General features: G+C 44.5%; 1 pseudogene; it reads left to right on the top strand.

Annotated features, from left to right (window-relative positions):
* Positions 1-2,342: 2,342 nt before the first annotated feature.
* The window catches only part of LOC117448869 (NF-kappa-B essential modulator-like), a 45,980-nt pseudogene continuing 29,432 nt past the window's right edge, over positions 2,343-18,890 (top strand).

Consider the following 18,890-nt stretch of genomic DNA (forward strand, 5'->3'; position numbering starts at 1 on the left):
CTGACTCATAAAACTAAAGTTGGGAGGGGTTGATTCGATAAGAACAGCTGCACTGTTATTTTGTTCAATCCAAGTTTCTGTTAAAAACATAAAATCGAGATTGTGCTCAGTGATAACATCATTGATTAAAAATGTTTTTCCTGCAAAAGACCTGACAACTATCAGTCATGTTTTTTGTAACAAGCTGTGGCTGACATGGAATCAATGCTAAATTAGATAAACTCACACAAACGTTTGGGCGCTTCCTGTTTCTAAGATGATTCACCGCTCTTAATCTATTACCTATCAACACAGATATCGGCAAAAGCTACTGGCAGGCAGGGCCCCGGCATGTCCTGGAAAGAGTTGAGAGTGCCATACGCCCTTGAGCCTGGACCCCACACATATCAGTGAGAGTTTGTTGTGTTTTGTACACACACATCCTTATCAGGCTTGGGAGACTGCAGATGCTTTCTTGAAGGGAGGGGAGGTGGTTGACGTAGGCACGGTGATGGAGACGGGGGAGATGGTGCGGGGGTAGAGGACATGCTGCCAGGGTGGGGAGGTGGTTGACGTAGGCGCGGTGATGAAGACGGAGGAGATGGTGCGCGTCTCCGCTGTGATTTTGGTGGGCGTCGTTGAGGAGCGGGGGTAAAGGACATGGTGCCAGCCCTGCATATCGCCTTAGTTTGGTCTTTGAACTCCAGGAACGGAGTATCCTCAAAGGCGTTGACAGGGGGGGGGGGTGACGGGCGGTGGAGACTCCTCCGTGTGTCTCATATATCTCCCATAATCAGAACATTCCTCAGGTGGGTGCAGTGATAATTCTTCAGGGTTTTCTGAGCGATGTGTTGTGTCTTTCTCTTGTTTTGATTCCTCTTGCCGCTTGTCCTTGGCAGAGGGAACAGATTGATGACGCAGGCAGTTGAATATGTTAGAGATAAACAATTTCACTCCTGACTTGTTCAGGCAAACTCCATTTGCCTTGAAAAGATGTCTGCGGTCCCAGAAAAAGTTAAATTGTCAATAAAATGAACAGAATGGTCAGTACAGACAGTTGAAAGCCAGGTGTTCAGTGCAAACAATCTGCTGAATCTCTCCACTCCTCTTCTGACTGGCGGTAGAGGGCCACTGATGAACACTTCTGCATTTAGAGAACTGACAGTTTCCAACAGACATTTAAAGTCTTCTTTCAGCACTTCTGACTGTTGTTTCACAACATCATTTGTTCCAATGTGCAGAACCCACATTATTCACAGTCAGATTTTCAGCCCCAATATGCAAGATCCTTTCAGCCAAGTCAGAGACCACATCCTTGGGAAAAACAGAGTACTTTGGTGTTGTTCTTATTACACAGACCTTTTACATCTCTTACAACAGAGTCACCCACAATCAGAGTTTCAGGCCCAGTCGTTAGCTTTCCCTCTAGCCTTTTACTTTTGGAGTAGCTATTGGTCCTTACCCTGCTGTGTGAAGAGGATGGGTTATCCAGGTCATCAGAAAGGGATCTCCGGCTCTCGGTCAGCGGAGCGTATCTGTTCTGGATTGGCACACTTGGTGGTTTAGGAGGATTGTTTGTAATTCTCCCTTTAGCAGCTGTCCACGGCTGTTTAGGGGTTGAAGAGGCGCTCTTCCTGGGTGATAACAATGCAGGCCAGCCGGTCGCATCACAGATTTATGAGCACTGGGCTCTGCCTGTTATCCGTCCTCCCAAATCCCATGAAAATTATTTACTCTTAGGCTTTGCACCCAGAGAGTTCCAGGGAGGACTACCAATTATAGATTTATTACCCGGTACACAGCCCTCCTGTTCCTTGGAATCCTTGTAGCTGCTAACTAGCTGTGAGTTAGCATACCCTTTTTCATTATTTTGCAACACTGGTAAAGTGGTGTCATTCCTACGACATAGTCCATTCACTTCCACGTTAACTTCCAACCGTTGCATTTTCATTTCCAACACATCCATCTTCTGTAGAAGTTTGTGGAAGTCATCTGTAGAGAACGGAGGCATTTTGCTGCTAACTAGCTTAAGCTAAATAGCACGCAGTACCAGGCTTTAGCTGTTGCTAGGCCACGCTACTGTAAGACTGAGTCGTCGTAAAATGTTGAAATATGGCCGAGATCCTCCGTCTATTTATGAAGATGAACTGTCCCCAGTGATAAGTTAATGTCCAGGAGCCGCTGCTCGAAGTTTTCAGAGAATAAGAGTAGGAAAATCAGCATAAAAGTAAGCAGAGGCAAGAGCAAGCAGAAAAGCGTCTGCACTGTAAGAAAGAAAGATAAGAAGCCACAGGCATTGGTATTTGAGCAAAGGTCTAATGAGGTGTGTATGAATATATAATAATCTGTAGGTTTTTCTACAGGGATGGTGCAGCACAGCCTGATGGCCGATGCAGTGGGACATGCCGGGAGAAGAGATTGGGGGGACCCTCAGGGTCCCCCCGGAGCTGGCCTCCAATGAGGTGGTGACCAGGCTGCTGGGAGATAACCAGCAGCTAAGAGGTAGATGCATTTCCACTATTCAAAAAATGTGTACGGGTGATGCAAATGATTCTTTTTGTTTTGTTTGTATTATTTATCAGTGTACTTTCACCAGAAAATATTATTATTACTATTAATATTATAAGATTGTGTAATCGTTTTTAAATTCCATTATTTGTGTACCTTTTTAGTTGGATGCTTTTATTTATGTGTTGCCCTGCACTCCTGAAATTCTTGAATAGTAGTTTGTAACTTTGTTTTAAAAATAAAAAAAATCTATTAATAATTTGCTTTTCTTATTTATATAATTACTATGTACTTTGTGGGGGAAACTTCTGTGTAGAAATGCAGGAGGAGTCACCGACTCAAAAGAGACACAGGGAGAGCTGGAGCTTTGATGGCAAACACTGACGGTTTATTTAGGAGCTTCGGACGGAGAATTCACAAAACAAGTCCAAGAGCCAGAGGTTCTGACTTCACGGTAGAGTTGCCACGTCAATTCTGAAGAACTCTACCCCAGACCCGTGTGTTTAGTTCAGAGAGAATAATCAACATTGTGCATAACAAGATAGAATCATAACACCTCTATCAGCTGACGCCAACAGGCAGGAACACTGAGAGCACAGCAGCCAAGGTTACAGGTGCCTGTGCCAGGACAGTATGAACTGATACACTGAGTCAAAGTTATGGGCCTTGGAAAATATTTCCCCAACATCCTTAATTTACAGCTTTTGTTGAAACGTTGTATGGCATATCTCTCCTTTCCCCTCCCCCCTGCTGTCCTCCAGAGGCCCTGCAGCGGAGCAACCTGGCCCTCCGTCAGCGCTGTGAGGAGATGGAGGGATGGCAGCAGAGGACCAGAGGGGAGCGAGAGTTTCTCAGCTGTCGTTTCCAGGAGGCCAGGGCCCTTGTGGAGAGGCTGGCCCAGGAGAACCACTCCCTGCAGAGTCTGGTGAACGGGTCGGCCCCCTCCTCCACCCACTGCTGCAGCTCCAGCCAGACCGAGGAGCTGCAGGCGCGCCAGGCCCGGAGCAGGCCGCTGGACGGACCGCAGGTAGGCTCAGACATTCTGTTTCCTCATATTCATACTTGATTGATTATTGCATTACATCTGAGCAAACAAGTGTCATTGTTACACAGCTTCCATTGTTATTGTTATCTTTATAATCATTTGTTGGAATGTGTTAAACTTTTTTTATGTACACAAAAGTACGGTGGCCCTGAAGTCAAAACAACATTTCACAAAACACTACAGCATTTCACAAAACACTACAGCATTTCACAAAACACTTCAAAATGTCAACTTTTACGGAAAGGGTATTCCTTTAGGGAGAACACTTCTTGTTTGTGAGTGGACAGAGCCAGCCAGAGAAGCACTGCTGTGATTGGTTGTTTTTGCTGCCAGTCAAGAAATGACGCTTCGTGATTAGTCAGCACCTGACAGCGCCACTTATTTCCTGTTTGGTACTATTCAGCTGTTTCTGGACAAATTATAAACTGAGTTGGAAAGAATGGAAGAAGAGACGGAAATCTTAAGGGAATCTTTTAACAGCGGATATACATATGATGTTATCCTCAACATGCTGTCAACCCATCACCACATCAACATGTCCCAAAACATCAGCCGTTAGCTCTTAGCACTCAGATCTCACAGCTCCTCATATCTGTTCAGAAACTAGACAAAAGTTAAACAAGTACAAACCACAGACTGTCTGTGTCATGGCGAATACAGTCGTTGCTTTATTTCTGTCTGTATGACGTTGTTGTGAGTGTGGACGGAGCAGCTACAGGTTGGTTTAGCCTGATCGATCCATTTAGACAACACGCATTTTAAAAGGTTTTTCGCCTGCCGGCTGTCTGCAGACTTGTCACAGCATTAATTCATGGTTCTATTTCGTCCCTACTGACCGCCCGAGGCGGTGCTTTAAGCACTGGATATGTCCATCGCGCGCATGCGCAGCTCGAGTACCAATAACAACAAAGTCACCTGTGACCCACGTGACACCGGCTATATCAGCCGGTGTCGTCAGAGGATCTGTTCCTTTTCATCTTCTCGCTGCGCGAGGGTACCGTGGCTAAATTTTTGTAGCCTACAGCGTTCAGGTTTGAACGTTTGATCTGAGGGATTTCTCTACAAGCAGCTGGCCGCGTGCAGCTTCGCGACTGACAGTCGGAGCTACAGGTCGTTAACGCGTCCTCCAGGAGCTGTGGCCGGCTGTGTGCTATGCAGAGCCTCGACAGACAGGTTTGTGTCAGCTTGTTGCTGGTGATGGCTGTGTTTCCGCACCCGCTCCCAGCCAAGTTGTCCTGATTGCTGTCTTATTTTTTGTTTGGCTTAGACTTTCTGGTGACGACAGTGTTCCCGCTTCCTCTCCCATAAAGTTGCCCTTATGCTCTTTTGAAAGTTCTGCTTATGGCGTTGTGCCCGAGCTATCATTAGCATTTGAGTCCCAGCTTTGGCTGTGTCCCTCATTCAATTTACTATGGAAAGCCCAGAGTGTCATACTTTAAACCCGTTTTTCGTTTAGATGCAGAGAGTAAGGCAAGTACTTTCTATTTCTGAGAAGCTATTATCTGGTCTTAAGATTTGTGTTCTGACTTGGTCGCTTGATTTTTAGCAGCAGCCGCTTGGCTAACACCTTGCTGTTGAGCTTAACTATTAACTCAGGGCAGTGCTCCCGCTCCCGGTAACGTAGGGTTTGATTGCAGTAGCGCTAGATCGTTGTATTACTGCTCCTAGTACTAGACTCCTAGCACTAGGATGATATGCAGAGAACATCTTCACCGCGGGTGCTGTGTGCTCTGCATGTGCGGTTACTACTGTAACCATGGCCTACGGTTCTATGCGGGCTGTTCTCTTTCTTAGAAGCTAATTATCTGGTCTTAACATTGTGTTCTGACTTGGTTGCTTGATAGTTAGCAGCAGCCGCTTGGCTAACACCTTGCATGTACTGTTAAGCTTTATTATTTAACCGGTGAGGGCAGTGCTCTCGCTCCCGCTCCCGGTAAACGCATGGTATGGTTGCAGTAGCGCTATATCGTTGTATTTACTGCTCCTAGTACTAGACTCCTAGCACTAGGATGATATGCAGAGAACAATCTTCACTGTGTGTGCTGTGTGCTCTGCATGTATGGCCATTAAGGAGGATTAATCCTCCCAATATTATATTGTCTAGTGGGCAGCCGTTTGGCTGACACTTTTAGGCACCGGCCACAGTTACTACTGTAACTAAGGTTCTAAGCCGTAAGTACTGGCCATAATTACTACTGTAACTACGGTTCCAAGCCGTGTAAGTACTGGCCATAGTCAATACCGTAACTACGGCACTAGGCTGTGTAAGTACTGGCCATAGTAACTACTGTAACTACGGATTTAAGCCGTAAGTACTGGCCATAGTTACTACTCTAACTACGGTTCCAAGCCGTGCAAGTACTGGCCATAGTCAATACCGTAACTACGGCTCTATGCTGTGTAAGTACATGGCCATAGTTACTACTGTAACTACGGTTCAAAGCCGTGCAAGTACTGGCCATAGTTACTACTGTAACTACGGTTATATGCCGTGTGAGCCCTGGCCATGGTTACTGCTGTAACTACGGCTCTGTGCTGTTCTCTTCTTTAGAAGCTAGTTATCTGGTCTTAAACATGTGTGTTATTTGACTTGATCTCGCTTGATCGTTAGCAGCAGCCGCTCGGCTAACGTCTTGCGTATACTGATAAGCTTCTTTATTTTACCCAGCTAGGTGAAGGCAGTACTCTCGCTCCCGCTCCCTCTACCGGTAATGCGGATGTAGCTACATCCCTTTTTCTGTACGGCGAGTAGTAGCACCGCTCTACTCTTCCCGTTCAGCAGGTAGCTGGTGAAGGCTGTGTTCCCGCTCCCGCTCCCGGTTACGCTGCATCTGGCATTAGTCTCTAACTCAACCAGTGAAGGCAGTGTTCTCGCCCCCGCTCCTGGTAGACGCTGAACTGCCTCGTTTTTCCGTTAAGCAGGTAGCCGGTGAAGGCTGTGTTCCCGCACCCGCTCCCGGTTAAGCTGCATCTGGCGTTCGTCTCTAACTCAACCAGTGAAGGCAGTTTCTCGCCCCCACTCCTGGTAGACGCCAAACGGCCTCGTTTTTCCATTAAGCAGGTAGCTGGTGAAGGCTGTGTTTCCGCACCCGATCCCGGTTACACTGCATCTGGCATTCGTCTCTAACTCAACCAGTGAAGGCAGTTCTCGCCCCCGCTCCTGGTAGACGCCAAACTGCCTCGTTTTTTCCATTAAGCAGGTAGCCGGTGAAGGCTGTGTTTCCCGCACCCGCTCCCGGTTAAGCTGCATCTGGCGTTCGTCTCTAACTCAACCAGTGAAGGCAGTTCTCGCCCCCACTCCTGGTAGACGCCAAACGGCCTCGTTTTTCCATTAAGCAGGTAGCTGGTGAAGGCTGTGTTTCCGCACCCGATCCCGGTTACACTGCATCTGGCATTCGTCTCTAACTCAACCAGTGAAGGCAGTTCTCGCCCCCGCTCCTGGTAGACGCCAAACTGCCTCGTTTTTCCATTAAGCAGGTAGCCGGTGAAGGCTGTTTTCCCGCACCCGCTCCCGGTTACGCTGCATCTGGCATTCGTCTCTAACTCAACCAGTGAAGGCAGTGTTCTCGCCCCCGCTCCTGGTAGACGCGGAACTGCCTTGTTTCTCCGTTAAGCAGGTAGCTGGTGAAGGCTGTGTTCCCGCACCCGCTCCCGGTTACGCTGCATCTGGCATTCGTCTCCAGCTCAACCAGTGAAGGCAGTGTTCTCGCCCCCGCTCCTGGTAGACGCGGAACTGCCTTGTTTCTCCGTTAAGCAGGTAGCTGGTGAAGGCTGTGTTCCCGCACCCGCTCCCGGTTACGCTGCATCTGGCATTCGTCTCGAACTCAACCAGTGAAGGCAGTGTTCTCAGATGCCACTCTGTTGTCATCAGGTCAATGTCGCCACTCCCCATTCTTTGGGCGTGGTCCTTTTTGCCGAGCTCCGCTGCTTCCAGTGGTGAGCAAGGGCTTGGATTCTTCATGACATTGTTGTTATAAGTCATCCAGTGCTTAAAGCACCGCCTCTGGCGGTCAGTAGGGACGAAATAGAACGATAGTTACGGCTGTCACTACGGTTCTATGAGTCCCGGATGACCGCCTTAGTTCTCTGTCACTCAGAATTCTTGTGTGCTCGCGAGAAGATTCTGGCAAAGATTGTTCACAAGTCTTTTTTGCAAGTCCAAGTCAAGTCTCAAGTCTTTGGTCACGAGTCCAAGTCAAGTCTCAAGTCTTTGTGGGGTGAGACTTGATCAAGTCTCAAGTTTTTGGTCACGAGTCCAAGTCAAGTCTCAAGTCTCTAAAAAAATAAAAGTCTCATGTCTCTTCTGGTTGTAATAAGCCTTCTATTGTCTGCTGCTATCCAGTCTGTTAAGAATACTGCACAGCTATATCTAAGAAATTCAAAGCATTTACTGTGTTATTATCACTCCTATATCTATTAGCATACAGTATCAGTACTGATTAGTTGTTTGTTATATGATCACTTTAAACAGGCTATTGCAATGCAATATGAGGAAAAACATCACACTTTAGCTAAATGCAAACAACTTATAAGCAAAACACTTCAGAATCAGAAATATGTCAAATACGTCTTTGTATCAACCGTATTGTTTAATTACACTGGGTCTCTAATGACATCTTTTAAGTCTACTATTAATAAACATATTCCTCTATCCTCTCACTCAAACCCAGTGTAATGGTAACCTGATAAACCTGTAACATTAACGTTACGTGGTCAACAATAAACCTGTAACCTGCCTATAAACCGACAGATATATTTATGTATGTAACTATGTATTTTTCTACGTTTAACGTTAGTGGCAGCGGGTAATGATTAACGTTACCGACCTTTTTTATGTTATGTCAAGAGTTGGATGTCAACGCCACTCAACTCAAACAAGTGTGACAAGCAATTCACTAATCTTTTCAAATATTCAGTTACAAAGCTAGTAGCAAGCTAAGTTAACATTACATAGCTGATGCTGAGCTAAACATGTTTGCTAACCGTCCATGCGTTAATGTGACTGACCTCTCCGGGTGAGTTTTCAAGTGCCTGATGAAATTCGACGTTGTTGTGCCAGCATCCTTGATTTTGATATTGCAGACTTTGCAGTGTGCGCTCCTTTTGTTGGTGCCGCCGGCGTTTTGTTCGAAGTTTTTGTAGTTGAACCTAATTACAAGCGGTACAGCCGCAGGTGTGCCGCCGGTCGCCATTGTGTTACTACGAGGTAGTAACAGAGGCGCGCACGTCTGCGTAATGAGCCCGGCTAAAGTAACTGGATGGCCTACCCGCCTGTCAGCCTTCCATCTGGGCACAAACTTATCTCGTGCCCTCATTGGTCATGTGCGCGTTCGTGTTTGTTGGAGGAGGCGGGCTCTATAAGGAAGTAGCAGCCTCTAGCAGATTATCTCCGGTTGTGTATTTTCAAATTCTAGTGATCTCGAGCCGGTTTCTCTCAAATGTACCTACCCCACCTTTAATACGCCAAAAATAGAAAACACAATGATTGTTCACGAGTCCCAACACACGAGTCCAAGTCGAGTCTGAAGTCTTTTGGTCACGAGTCCAAGTCAAGTCTGAAGTCTCTGTGTGTGCGACTTAAGTGCGACTCGAGTCCGAGTCGCAGACTCGAGTCCCATCTCTGGATTCTGGGAACAGATCCTCTGACGACACCGGCTGATATAGCCGGTGTCACGTGGGTCACAGGTGACTTTGTTGTTATTGGTACTCGAGCTGCGCATGTGCGCGACGGACATATCCAGTGCTTGAAGCACCGCCTCTGGCGGTCATCCGGGACTCATAGAACCGTAGTTACAGCCGTAACTATCGTTTTTACTAACCAGTATCAGTATGTTGTTACTTCGGCATCATTTTGAAACTTGTATTACAATTAAATCACGGTCAAATACGTTAATTTTGTTGTAGTTGGTATCTACCATAATATTTACATGAAGATAAGCCTCGAACATTCGCATCACTCTAATCGCTGGAGTTTCACCGCGGCTGTCAGCTGTGTTTACTCCTGTCATTCAAACAGGAGGACGCGCTGGAGAGGGGGTGGGGCTTATATCCATGTAAATACTATGGTAGATGCCAATATTTTACCATGATTTAATTGTAATACACGTTTCAAAATGATGCCGAAGTAACTACATACTGATACCGGTTAGTAAAAACCATGAATTAATGCTTTGACAAGTCTGCAGACAAATGTGTGAGGCCAGTTGGATGTGCTGCCAAATTCTCTCTGAAACGCATTTGATGGCTTATGGTAGAGAAATGAACATTCAATTGAAGGGCAACAGCTCTGGTGGACATTCCTGCTGTCAGCATGCCAATTGCACGCTCCCTCAAAACTCGAGACATCCGTGGCATTGTGCTGTGTGATAAAACTACACATTTTAGAGTGGCCTTTTATTGTGACCAGATTTAACAGAGAACGCTTGTGACACAGGGATCTTATTTTTTGTTTTCAACTAAGAAGCATCCTGCCAGAATGAGCAACAACTCTCCAGTATGCTTATATACGTATTACTTATACATTCATGCAGTGAAGACTTCTTTTGTAGGCCAACCTGGTGGTTTACATTGCAAGGGCTCCCTCAACAAAAAGCAATGGTATTTTTCCATTGGATTTCGTCTTATTGAAGAAAATTAGATCTGTGGACAGACAAACATTTATGACACTTACATGTTTTGTTCAGATAGATAATCTCAACATATTGACGCCACTTTTTAATGTTTGAAGTGGCGTGGTTTGCAATTAGCCGTGCCAACAGAAATTGGAACTTTTTTCTCCCCAGGAAAGTACCTGCTCTCTAGCAGGGACTGAAAAGGTGGGAAAAGTTCTCATGGACTAAGTTCTCTTTTTGGTGTGAACCATAGGCGGCGCGTGAGGCTCAGGTTTGGGAACTTGTTTCACCTGACGCTGCCCGCCTCCGGCGTCTACAGAGAAGAGCTCAACTCAGAGAAAGCACCGCCTGCTGACCAATCAGAGCTCAGTGTGCGGAGTTTAAATCTATCAAGTAATATCACAGGATAAAGGAAATACAGTTTAAACTGCCGTATGCAGAGAAGACGCCGACGTCACACTTATCATTCATATTACACTGATATCACATCATCAATCAGATCATCGATCATATAATATCATAATATATCATATATTTCCTTTTCTGAGTCAGCTTCTCGAGCCGTATCTGGCCGTGCAACACTTACACCTACAGTGTCACATATACTGTATGCAGAAGTGTTATTTTAAGCAACACATTAAGTTGACGAAACACTCAACTCAAATGTAGTTAAAGTCAGATCCACTCGTGTCTTAGACGGGGCAGTGATATCATAAACCTGTTGTACGCTTTCAAACACTCGGTAGTTTATTTATTTTTTAACCAGTTGTTCTGTATTCTCCTTGCAGGTGCAACTCTGCGGCTTGTATCCTGGATTATATGTTTAAGTCATGGATGTTTAAAGTTCATATTTGTCTAATATTAGTTTACTTTTCATTAATGAAGTATGACGCTGCGCTGTCAGTACACTTGTCCCTGTTTGTGATTGGTCAAATGTTGCTAACCCCGCCCCTTTCACGTGAACGCGCTCTCAGCTGGAGAGAGAAACCCTGCCTTGATTTACCGAGTTGATAACCAGCGTCGTAGGACCGCTTAGCGAGATCTCGTTTGTTAGGGTTAGTTAAGATAACTCAAACATATCCAGGGTCTGTTGAACTGGCTTCGTAGTGCAGGGCACAGGTGGCTGCATAGCAGCGCTAATGCCAAAGACACAAACATTATACATTATATTTTTGTTTGACCAGGATGTGACAAAAATATTTGGAAGGCTTAGCCTTCCCTAGCCTACAGTACCCGCCACCCCTGGTGTGAACGCAAAATCCCAGGAACTATCGGAACTAAAAGGAAAAGTACTCCGGTGTGAAAGCACCTTTTCAATGGTGGAAGAAGTACTCATACCTATACTTATATATCATAGTTAATTATTTGTTAATTTACATTTGTAATAGCTAATAACCTGAATCTATAAAAGAACTAGTAACACATTTTGTCTGAGTAAAACGTAAATATTGGCTTCCAAATTGTAGTGGAGTAGAAGTATTAAGTAGCCTAACATAAAAATACTCAATTAAAGTAAAATACAAATGCCTCAAAAAGTACAATACTTGTACTTCACTACATTACTCCACTGCTTGTTTCAGACACTTGATCAGCGGGAGAAGAAGCGAGTGGAAGAGACGGATCAGAACACACAGACCATGCCACCTCGCAGCCTGGTAGGAGTTCTGACTGTTGTTTGATGGACTTTTGATTGAGTTTGTGTATCTTCATCTAACGAGTATGTCCATGTGTGTCTAGGGCGATGCGAGTGTGCATAGCTCCTTGAGTAGCGCCCTCCCCTCTCCCTCCTCCTCCCTTTCAGAGGTATGGGGGGAGAAAGTGGGCATGAAAGATGGCCAGGTGAGCATGCTCACTGCATCCCCCCCCCATCCCCCCGATCCGATGCCTGACACCTAATCTTTGGCCCTCACCCCAAGTATAATGCTTCACCTCACCTTTGTTCTTATGCTTTTAGACAGCATATTTTATCAAAGTCACTGGACAATATAGATCTGTAGGTCGCAATGTATTTTACTTATATTTCCAAGCAGGAGCATCTGATTGAATGCTAGTCGGACTCCAGAAATGCCTCCACTTTAATCTAATCAACGAGTGATTCCTCTTTTAATCCCTCTCCTCACTTTGTGTTCTCTCACATCTTGGTGTAGTTCCACATTGTGCTTGGTGTGACTCTTGCTGCCCAGGGAAAGAGTTCTGTCTCTGTCCATTCCCTCCTGTTACCTCCCCTATCTCCCTGCACCCTTTCATCCCCCGTTCATTCACTTCATGTCTCTCTCCGCAGCCTGTGGAAGGTTCAAAACGATTTCCTCCAGTTGCTGAAGAGCCACAAAGAGAAACTGGAGGAAGGGATGAGAGATCTGAAGAGGAAGAATGACGAGCTGGAGAGGGAAGAGGGAGGAGGGGGAAGAAAGAGAGAGAGCGCATGCTGGCGCTGCTTTGACCAGATGCGGAACAAACTGGCCCAGCCACAGGTAACACAGTCATCCAATCACAGGCCTTATACACAGGATCCAGAAGTTCAGATGTAAGGGTAGACACGAGAAAGTACAGCAATAACTAGAAAGTGCAGATCGCCGTCAGCTGTCTGAATGTATACTGACCCAACATCTAAATGTTTTTTCACTTTTAAATCATCTATAGTTGCAAAATATGTAATGTAATGAAAGACATTATTTATTTAGCTAAAACTATAGAAAAAGTCACACTCGTCTCCACTGTTCCAGCAATGACTAACTAGTTGGAAAAGGCTCACGCTGCTCCTCCCCACTTGTTCCTTCTTTGGCTGCTGAGGAGACAGGGGGCTTGCGTTTGTTGAAAGCAGACTTTTATTATTTTAAAAGATCAAAGAAGTTTAAAAAAGGAACAGCTGATGTACAAATGAGTTTTTGTAGTTTCCTTAGCTGTAAGCCAAACGCTGAGGAAGCGTCCGGTTAAGAGAAGTGAGCACAGAGACAGGCTGGACACTGCAGACGGTGAACTGCTGTAATGCATCGCTCTGTCTATCTCCATCCAATAGAAATGCGTGTTTTTGTCACCGACAGGATCGGATGGTTATTTTAGTGTTTGACAAGGAATAACTGTGGCTCGCTCTTTGTGAAGTCTTGTTCCTAAATCTCTTGAGATGCGAAGTCAGTGAGAGTTGGTTCAGTGTGTGTTGTTTTGGACATCAGAAAGCGTAGTTTTAAATCCATCCTGAGGGAAGGCTGTGCATCGATCAGCTGTCTGTGAATGTCTCCATGCCTAATACAGCGGTGCGGTGTTGACGTCTTCCGTAGGCCGACCCAGAAGTTACATCAAGGGCTCCCTTGACAAAAAGCAATGGCATTTTCCATTGGATTTTGGAATATTGCACAAAATAACCTCTGGGGCAAACACACATTTATGATACCGATGCATTATCAACAGGATTATCTTCACATATTAACACTGCTTTGTGATTTTTAAAGTTTAAATGCAACTACTTTCTAGATATGTTATGGATACTGGCATAGACATATCAGAATCAGAACCAGAATCTGGTTTATTGCCAATTAAGTTTACACATACGAGGAATTTGCATTAGTATGAACGGTGCACACAAAGACACAGAAAGAGGAATGGGTTGTAGAAAAGCAACAACATTGTTCTGTTATAAAAACAATTTAAAGACTATTATAAGAAATAAAGACAATGTACACAAAAATATAAATTCACAAAAGACTACATCAAGGTACAGTAAAAATATCACTAATGTTATAATTTAAAGTTTTAAAAGTGTGTGTGTGTGTGTAGGAGCCAAAATGTTTTTTTTGTCCATTGTTTATTGTTTCTATTAAATCATCATTTGTTTACACCAACAATTATTCACTTCCGGCATTCACACCTGCTGTGTTCAAGGCATTTAGTCCAGCTGTTGTGTTCTGGGTTGGTGTGGAAGGAGAATGGGGGCGATTTGTTTCGGATACCTTTTGTTGATCGTATAGTTCTACTCTGGCTATTGTTGTTTTTCTTTCTTATTTAAACTTTCTGAAATGTAAACTCAGGACAGACCGCTTATTGGGAGCTAGTCACAATGATTAGCCACGCTTAGCCTCTTCTGCGACATCATTTATTGACAGTTTTGTCGCTAAAGTGTGTGTAAATTAAATGTAATGTCGTGTTAAAGTGTTCTGTGAATGTTTTATAGGCAGTCAGCGTTTTCTGACGAGGCTGCCCAACATCGCTCTGAGGCACAGCACTCCTCTGACTGGTGAGAGACATTTCTCTTCCTGGTACAACATACTGAATTGCATTGTGTGAAACTAACGACACTAAAGTGAATTTCTGTGTTAACCGAGTCGTCTTGGGCTGGGTGCTGTTGAATTAACTGTACTGTATATGTGCAGGAAACAGCATGCCTTTGTGTTTCTGCATTTCTTCTGCTTAACACAAGGCTGATGTTGAGATGTCTTCCTCCTCCTCCTTCCTCTCTCTGTTCCCTTCTCCAGCTCGAGCCTGGCTAAACTCACAGAGCAGCTTCAGGCCACACAGGGCAGGTGAGCCCACAGCTCTGTGTGGCTTCTTTCACTGTGTGCATGCTGCCCCTGCATGCCCCGTGTGTCTGTGCTCACTTTGTCATGAACGCTCATTTACTTTTCTGTCGTGTTCTATTCTATACCAGTGGTTCCCAGCCGGGGTTACAGGGTTCTTGAGGGGATGGCAGGATGTCCGTAGAAACATTAGGGATTGCAATTTATTTCCACACCAAAATAAAATGTAGCCTGTTGATCGTGGTCTAGTTCAGCATCCACGAGTAAGGGTTCCTGCCGGGTTAGTGTTGATTGTAACACCACTTCAGTCAGGGTGACCAGGGCCCTTTCTCATTTAATCAAATCCCCCTCCTCGACTCCTCGGTCCTCCGGTAGTGACCCGGAAATGAATTTCAGCGCGCCATGTTGAAGGACATCTCATTTCTCTAAATGCACTTCGAGGACCGAGGATCGAGCGTCGAGGAGGCTCTCTGGAGGAGCTATAACCGAGGATACACTGATGGCTCCTCCACGGTCCTCCACGGCTGCTTCGTGGATGCATTTCCGGGAACAGAGATGTTTCAAAGAGTCGTGACGCACGGCCGGACTTATCTCAGCCAATGACAGCTCTGCATGCATCCCCTGGTTATTATTTTATTAACTGCTTTCATCGCGACGCGATGTTTACAGTGAGAACAGCTGTGAGGTCCGTGCAGAAAGCAGAGCAGTGTGTATAATATATATCACTCAGTAGAACAGGCCTACTCTTTTTGCTTTAGTTTAGTAGATATCTACAAACAAAGAGTCGATATTTTTCTAAAACCATTTAGTGCTTCACAATAAAATACACCACGGCTGTAGCCTGATTTAGGAGCTGTATATGCATGTGTGTGCTGTAGGTGTGTGTGGTACAGTGTGTGCGTAGATGCAGCGGACAGACAGGTCTCAGTTGGTTTGGTGTCCTCTGCTTACTTGTAATACTTGTAAATAAAACTTTTGGCCCGTAATTTATTTTCCACATTGTAGCGACCAGAGAGGGGGGGGGGGAATATATCCAGTCTCTGATAGTGTTACGTTATTATGAGAGTGCTCTGCTTGATTCTGAAATTGTATATATTTATATAAATATATACATATATATATGGTGTGTGTGTCCGCATCTGTATCCTGTTATTGTCTCATTATACCGCACTGTGAATGAATCAAAGTAAATATATAAGTCATCATGAACACATCTGTCCATCAGCTAGAGGCTGCTGTGCCTCCTGTCATCATTAATGGACGTCTCTTTAAGATGACCGCTCAGAGGAGAGGAGTTCTCATTTCTCTAAACCGCCTGCTGCTTCCCCCTCCTCTCTCCTCGGCTCCCCTCCTCGGCTCCTCCCGTCGCATCTCCTGTTGGGCGGGGACTAAGTATCGAGGAGGGGAGTCGGGGAGTGGGGGGGGAGTTCGAGAAATGAGAAAGGGCCCAGGTGTCTACCATGGATGTATAATAATAACTGGATACAGCGTCGGAGGCGGGTTCGTTCTTTCCTATGAGAGCTGCTCATTGGCGCATGAGGACAAAATGGCCCAACTTTTGAGAAACGTCACAGATTACCATCATGCATAGCCCGTCAGAGCAGAAGAACCCGTATGTGCGCTCACAGAGCATGCGCCCTTATGCCCCGCCCCCAGAGCTCCCACTCTCGGCTCAGTAGAATGAATGGAGAGAGAAAACAAATCAGATTCGGCTTTTAGTGCATTTAACAACTGTAAGGACCAAATGATTATAATATGGCTATAAATAGTTCATACTGGGTAATTTGTTCCTCAGAGTCCGGCGCACTTCCTGGCGGCTTGGTGCCAACAAGCCGCATGTGGAACAAAGAGTGTGTTTGTGCGGGTCAGCGTGGAACATGTTACTGCGATGCTAAGAGGTCGTTTGGATTTCTATATTGTCAATTCCACCCTAAACAAATTAAGATTTCTAATATTACTTAAAACGCTTCACTATAAGTTGATGTCCACATGATATAGGCTGGAGCTGGAGAAAAAAACTCCCAAGTCTTACAAAACTCTGGGAATCGCCCTCCACCGGCTGCACCCATAAGTAAATACATTTGTAGACTTTCTTTATTAACTGACATCTGACACAGCCAATGGTAATAGCCATCTTTTGCTTTCTGAATAGCCATTGGATAAAAGCCAAGTTTTGACTGTCTGGGTGACTGTCAGTTAAATGTGGGACATCTCAGTTTGTGGGAAGCCGGACAAATGATAACAATGCCGAGCAGCAAAGTGGGACACCTTGTAACCCTAACTGAAGATCATTCCATCATTGATGGACGGATTGGCATTGTCTTCATATCTGCACTTCCTGTCTTCTCATAAAGGGTTAGCAGTAGCATTTGTTAGCTTCCCTTCCATCATCTGGCAAAACCAATTGGACATAAAATAATTTAAAGTATGTTTACTAAAATAATTTTAGTGATATATTTATTTGAAATGACTGAAAAATGAAGATTTCAAATTCCTTTCTGTCCTCATTGTATTGAACGAGGCATGACTTTAGTGCACATTCAGATATCTATACTTGACATTATCATACCAAATTCAACTGTCATTTGATTTCACAACTGCAGAGCTGCCTGCTGGCTACATGGCTGAAACTGATGTGAGGCGGCCCCCCCTGCACAGCCCCCTTGTTAGTTATTTAAATATAAAAAGATACAGGAGGTTTTCTGTAAAATCATAGCCATCAGTTATTTGATATGAATGTGTGGTTCCTTGTAAGGCTATGCAGTCAGTGGTGGAGTGTAACTTGAATGCATGTATTTACTAACTGCAATTAAATACAGTTATGAATATTTAAACTTCTACTCCACTACAGATGGTTTTTACAACATTTGAATACATAATGTATAATTGTTTGCATTATGTAAGGTAAAATGACCCAACAGAATAAAAAGGAGTTAACAATTATCTCCTCAACAAACTACAACATTAAAATACACCTATGTTAATGCAACAATATAAAAAGTGCATGGTTTGCAGGACAGGCACTTTTATTTGTAACATTTGTGTTGCTAATACCTCCATACTGAACAAAACAATTGGACTTTGACTATTTTCACAGTGTAGTATTGCTACTTTGACTTTATGAAATGATCCTAAACACTTCTTCCACCCACTGCACAGAATTACCATTGATTAGTGATTCATTCATACGTATTTGAATAATTAGCCAGGGACAGTTGTCAATAACCAACTTGCTGCATCTTCTAAGTCATTGTTATTGTGTAAATTATAATTAAATACATTTGTGAGTATTGTGAAAACTCTTTAATAATTGCAACTTTAATATAAGATCAATCGTTAGCCCAACTGTAATTATACATACAGTATGTGTGTAGATGTATAAATTGACATGCAGTGTTTTCCCATACATTGATTTATTTGTGGCGGGCCGCCACAAATGGATCTCATAAAAATAAAAATAATTTATTTTTATTTTTTTAATGGATATTGAGGTGGGCTGATGATCGGAAGGTTGCGAGTCCAAATCCTGCATGAACACCACTTGCCCTTGAGTAAGGCACTTAGCCCTCGGTTACTCCAGGGAGAACGTCCCTGTGATCGGGCGTTGTAAGTCGCTTTGGAGTAAGGCGTCTGCTAAATGCCTAAATTGTAAATTATATTTTTGGGAGAATAAACCCCCAGATACTCAACTGATACTCAACTCCGGTGTGTCACTCATTAACAACGCAACACAGAGCAACAAGAACGTTGTCTACAGTAGCCATTAACTCGCATGTATTCTCTTATTTGAGGGGGGGGGATGCGTGGGCCACCCGAATAGGTTAAGGGGCCTTTGGCTTTTCTTTTTTGTGCGGTGCCCCCACAAATAGAATGAAATTCTGTGGGAAACACTGTCATGACAATATGTGCTACTGTCTTAGTGATGAGAGCGTTGTGTCTGCAGGTACCGTGATTTTGGAGGAGAAGCTGGATTACCTGCAGAAGAGTTCAGCTCAGCGGGACCGAACTGAAGCTCTGCTCAAACAGAAGGACAAGGACTGCGCTCAGGTCCGGACTGTGAACAGTTCTCCTGCTACTAAAGTACAGAGGTGGCAGCATTTAAAGACTCTAAACTTAGATACGTTGTTTTTCACAGCTGGCCAAGGACTGCGAGGCTCTGAAATCTCAAGCCACATCCCTGTTAGGAGAACTGAATGAGAGACAGAGCTGCCTGGAGAAGAGCGAGCATGAACGCAAAAT

Source organism: Pseudochaenichthys georgianus, chromosome 7 (assembly GCF_902827115.2).
Source record: "Pseudochaenichthys georgianus chromosome 7, fPseGeo1.2, whole genome shotgun sequence".
In the NCBI taxonomy this organism is placed as follows: domain Eukaryota; kingdom Metazoa; phylum Chordata; class Actinopteri; order Perciformes; family Channichthyidae; genus Pseudochaenichthys; species Pseudochaenichthys georgianus.